The 5,806-nt window shown below is 33.9% G+C and overlaps 1 pseudogene; it reads left to right on the top strand.

Annotated features, from left to right (window-relative positions):
- Positions 1 to 5,376: 5,376 nt before the first annotated feature.
- Positions 5,377 to 5,477, top strand: LOC116662361 (annotated as a pseudogene).
- Positions 5,478 to 5,806: the final 329 nt, after the last annotated feature.

The following is a 5,806-nucleotide window of genomic DNA, read 5'->3' as shown; positions in this document are numbered from 1 at the left end:
AATACTGGAGATGGTGTAGAGAAAAGGGAACCCTCCTACACTTTTGGTGGAAATGTAAATTGATATAGCCACTATGGGAAACAGTATGGAGGTTCCTTAAAAAACTAAAAGTAGAGCTAATATATGATACAGCAATCCCACTCCTGGGCATATACCCAGAAAAGATGAAAACTAATTCAAAGAGATACATGCACCCCAATGTTCACAGCATCACTACTTATAATAACCAAGACATGGAAACAATACAAGTGCCCTTCAACAGATGATTGCCTTAAGAAAATGTGATACAATGGAATATTACTCAGTCATAAAAAAGAATGAAATATTGCCATTTGCTATAGAACAGATGGACCCAGAAAATACCATACTAAGTGAAGTAAGTCAGACAGACAAAGACAAATATTATATGATATCACTTATATGTAGAATCTAAAAAATAATACAAATGAATCTATATACAAAACCAAAACAGCCTCACACTCATAGAAAACAAACTTATGTTTATCAAAGGGTAAAAGGAGGTGAGGAGGGATAAATTAGAAGTATAGGGTTAACAGATGCAAATTACTATACATAAAATATGTAAGTAACAAGGATTTACTGTATAACACAGGGAATTATATCCAATATCTTATAATAACCTATAATGGAAAATAATCTGAAATATATATATGTGAAAAATATATATGTGAAAAAAAAATATATATATATATATATATGAATCAGTTGATATATTCCTGAAACAAATAGAATATTGTAAATCAACTATATTTCAATTAAAAAATAGTTGGCCACAAGAACATTCTCAGACACACAAGAGATATATGTTCACAATGTATAAATGTATGCATACCCATAGATACATGTGGACTAATACATAGGCATATACATAGTTGAGGACAGTTAAATACACAGACTCACAACCATATATACAGGCATGAATACTATGACAGTCAGAATAGCCTAGGTTTAACTGCAGCAACAAACTATCCCTATGATGCAAAATTGTGAGAATCAAGTGTGATAATGATAGGTATTTTATGAAAAATACAATGTACACATATACAGTGTATACAAAATACATGTATACATATACATATACATATACAAGATTACAGCAACATATATCTTATGCCATGTTGCCTGGGAATGCTGAGGAGTTTGATATAAGTCAGTACCCAAACAACTTGAGAAAAGATCTTTTAAGATATATATAAAAATGTATTTCATACTTTTCTACTCCCAAAGCATAAAAACTATCACAATTTTATGTTTCTCATGACTCGTTATTATCATTAGTTTTTAGGTTTTGAAATTTTCTTTTAAAAAAATAACTCTGAACATATTTCCAGTTCAGTAAAATTCTTTGCCCTGACACTAAAAAACTTTCTTGGTTCTTGTTTCATGATTTTGTTGGTTCCTCTGCTGTCAGTTATATAATTATTTATTATCTCTTCCCAGATCTTTTATATACACACACACACAGACACACACACACAGATACACACACGTCAGTTGATCAAGGAGAAGAGGGTAGAAGAAAGCAAGACTATGAGAAGGGAGAAAAAGAGTAGAAAAGTAGAGATGATAAAGAGAAGATGAAGTAAAATAAAAAGGCTAGATATTAGGATATCCTAAAAGAAACAAGAGAAATTAGAGAAAAGTATGCAGAAGGTGGGAAGAAAGAAGACATAGAGAAGTAAGGGAAGGGATACAGGAGGGAGAGAAACTGTGGGTGGAATAAAGATTAGCGTTATTCATTCATTTATTTCTTTATTCACCAAACATGTTTTGACTTCCTAATACATATACGGCTCCAGACTAGATTCTGGGTATGCAAACATTAATCAGATATAATCTTTGCCTTAAGACAGTCACACTATAATAGGAGAGAAAGGCTAATAGATAATCACAAAAAATTAACTGAAATTAAAAAGTTATGGGTAATTATGAAAGAATAGAAAAGAGTCATCTAATTTATTCTTTTGGGTCAAGTTGGGCAAAGAGTCCCTGAAGGAGGCAACATGTAAGTTCCTGATTATTAGTATTGGCATTCATTTTTATATTATTAGATAAGTAGAATGTAGTCAAGAAAATTGTAGGTGGAAAGTAAAGGGAACAGAGGAAGGATATCCCAGGCAGAGAAAACCAAGTGAGCAGCTGCAGGAATTTGAATGGTATATTACAAGAAAGAGAATGACATGGTCAGTTTATATACATATAGCACCCTAGTTACCATGTAATTAATGCATTTGAAGGGAACAAGACTGCAAACAGGGAAGCTGGTTAGGAGATAGCTTAAATAATCTAGATGAAGAGTGGTGAATTCAGAGAAGTGGATTAAGATGGAGAAAGGGAGATAACACTGAGGAAATAGTAAAGACAGCCAAAGTCAAGGTAGAAGATACCCAAGTAAAATGAGTGGTTGATGGTGTTATGAACTGGGGTAGATCATATAAGATTTAGGAAAAATTTAGATACAATAAATCTGCAAGGTTAATTTTGGACAAGATAAATTTAAGAAGATTGTAGATTATCCAGGGACAGAAGTCTAATAGCAGTTGGATATACGAGTTGTAAGATCAAGAGAGAGACAGAAACAAGAGATGTAAAATTTGGTATTGTCAGTATGGTGGGACAACCATGTGAATAATGTGATTATTTCACAAAAGTATGTAGAGTGAGAAGAAAATCATGCCAAGATCCAATCATTATCATTAAGGCAGAAGAGGAGAGAGAGGGACCTATGAAGGAGACCAAGAATGAAAAGCAAGGAAGGTATTAATAGAACCACTAGTGTGCAGTATATTGAAAGCTAAGCGTGGTAGTCAGTACTCCTACTTCCAATATTTCCAGTTCATTTCCCTCTGAGTATGTGGTAGTATTTCACTTTCATAGAGCGTTGAATTTAGGTATGGACAAATGACTTGCTTTGGTTAACCAGATGTAAGTGGAAATAACATGTGTGATTTCTGAGTGAGGATTGGAAACTTTGAAAAGCCAGTACATGATTTTCCATGTTCCTCTACCCTGGCTACAGTGACTAGCATTACGCCAGGTGGTCTTGGCTCTGTCATTCTGTGTCCCTTATTAAAGATGACATAGAAGAGAGCATCCCTCCCCACAACCTGAGATAGACAAATAGTGTGAATGAGAAATAAACCTTCGTTGTTTTAGGACACTGAGATTTTAGGATTGTTTGTTACTGTATATTAATCTAACTCATTTTGACAAATATGTCAAAGGAGCAAAGGGTTTCAAAAAGATGAGTGATTGATAATAATAACACCAATAATAGCATAATAAGTATAACACTTACCATCAATATAGTACTTACAATGTGGTAGGCACTTTTCTAATCACTCTACTTATGTAATCTTTATTAACAACTTTATAAGATAGATACTATTATTCCTACTTTACAGATGCAGAATCTGACACACAGAGTGGGTAACAACATTTTCTAAGATCTCTTAGGTGGTAAATGGTCAGGGGATGGTATCAAAACTACACTGAAAGTTTTACTTGTAAAGAAAGAGGGATACCTCTTCTCACATTCCACGAAAGGACATGATGTTAAGATATAAATTCCGAGAAAGAGGTGGGGAGGAGGTTATATGTATGAAGGAGAATTTGAAGAGACTAGAGCATAATAGAGGAATAGACAGAAGAGAGATATACTTGTAATATAGTGCATAAAAGAGAAGAGTTTGAAGAGGAGATGAGAGTGTACACAATTGTGGAAAGAATGGAATTATGTAGATATAAGCAGAAGAGAAGATGTATAGAATGAGGTGGTTGGAAGGATGAAATAATGATGATGACATGTGGAAGGCTAAAAGGCAGTAAGAAAATGTAAGAGGAACTAGCGGGAAGAGTGATGGACAGAAAAGGAAATGAACACAGAAAAATTGAGAATAGTACAGAATGAGAAGAACAGGATAGTGGAGAAACAGAATTATAAAAAGAAAAGTGAATACAGAATAAGTTTGAGTTTTTGAAGAGGGGTAGAAAAGAGAAAAGAAAGGAGATGGAAGGATGGGAATGTTGAAATATGGACATGGAAACAGCCTAAATGTCCATCAACAGATGACTGGATTAAAGAAGAAGTGGTATATTTATACAATGGAATACTACTCAGCCATAAAAACCGACAACATAACGCCATTTGCAGCAACATGGATGTCCCTGGAGAATGTCATTCTACGTGAAGTAAGCCAGAAAGAGAAAGAAAAATACCATATGAGATCACTCATATGTGGAATCTAAACAAACAAACAAACAAAACAAAGCATAAATATAAAACAGAAACAGACTCACAGACATAGAATATAAACTTGTGGTTGCCAAGGGGGTGGGGGGTGGGAAGGGATAGACTGGGATTTCAAAATTGTAGAATAGATAAACAAGATTATACTGTATAGCACAGGGAAATATACACAAGATCTTATGGTAGCTCACAGAGAAAAAAATGTGACAATGAATATATATATATTCATGTATAACTGAAAAATTGTGCTCTACACTGGAACTTGACACAGCATTGTAAAATGATTATAAATCAATAAAAAATGTTTAAAAAAAGACAAAAAAAGAAAAGCGAATACAGGATAAGTTTGAGTTTTTGAAGAGGGGTAGAAAAGAGAAAAGAAAGGAGATGGAAGGATGGGAATGTTGAAATATGAAGAGAGTATGCGGATTGAGAAGGGCAGAAACAGACTAAAAGATTAGTCACATGAAAATAGAGTTGGATGAATGGGAAGATGACCATTGGGTCCTTCATTCTAGTCTGAACTGGACAAGAAAGTGGAGTTTGATATGATAAGAGCCTATGTAGAATGTCCTTGTGCTTATTCTCAAGTTCAGAACAGAAGAGATACAGAAGTTCAGAAGCATGATGAAGCTATTGGTTCCCTTGCACAGTCAATGCTTCACCTTGAACTCAGGAAAGTGGATCTAGAGGGAAACCTAAGTTTAAGACTTAAGATAAAAGCTTGGCCCTATTAATCACCCCACAATTTATTCACCTAGTGACCTTTTGCAGGACAAAAACTATGTGCTTTCTCATTTGGTAATAATGTAGCTGCTGTCTGTCTTGCAGACACATGAAAAGCACAAATTGGATAAGATCTAAAGAACACTTAGAATTTTTCAGCAAGTGTCACTCTACAGCATTCCTATCATCATTTTGACTCTCGGAAGTTGTATCTGTTTGTATTCCATGGGAAAATTACAGAAGGACAGCTTCTTAGAAAAATCTGACCAAGGATTGCATTGCTATGTAACTAGGGCAGTTTAGAATAAAGCCTTTCCTTGCTTCATCTTGGGACTTCAGGACAACCATAAAAATACAGGCTAAAGCTCATTATCTGCTGTTTGCTTCAGCAGCACACATACTAAAATTGGAACAATACAGAAAAGATGAACAGAGTCCAGCTCAAGATGATATACACATTTGTGAAGTATTTTCCATTTTTCAGATACTAATATATAGGGAACTTCATTTCTATTAATGTCATCTTATTTCTTAATGAAGATATGGGTAAATATGTTCATTTTAATATTATTTATATTTATTATATATAAATGTTGCATAATATATAATACAATAAAAATGTTCCACTGATTATTTGAGTAAAAGGGAAAAGTACTTATGAATTTAGCTAGATTTTATCTCATTTACTTGAATCATTCATTCACCACCTTTATGAATGCTGTTACATTTAAGGCTTTGGGATACGCGCTGAGCTACAGAGATAAATAAGACCCAGCTCATACTCTTAACATACTTTATCTTAGCCAAAAG

This window comes from Camelus ferus, chromosome X (genome assembly GCF_009834535.1).
Source record: "Camelus ferus isolate YT-003-E chromosome X, BCGSAC_Cfer_1.0, whole genome shotgun sequence".
Taxonomy (NCBI): domain Eukaryota; kingdom Metazoa; phylum Chordata; class Mammalia; order Artiodactyla; family Camelidae; genus Camelus; species Camelus ferus.
The sequence above is the reverse complement of the archived record's forward strand: the minus strand, read 5'-3'. Positions and strand labels throughout refer to the sequence as shown.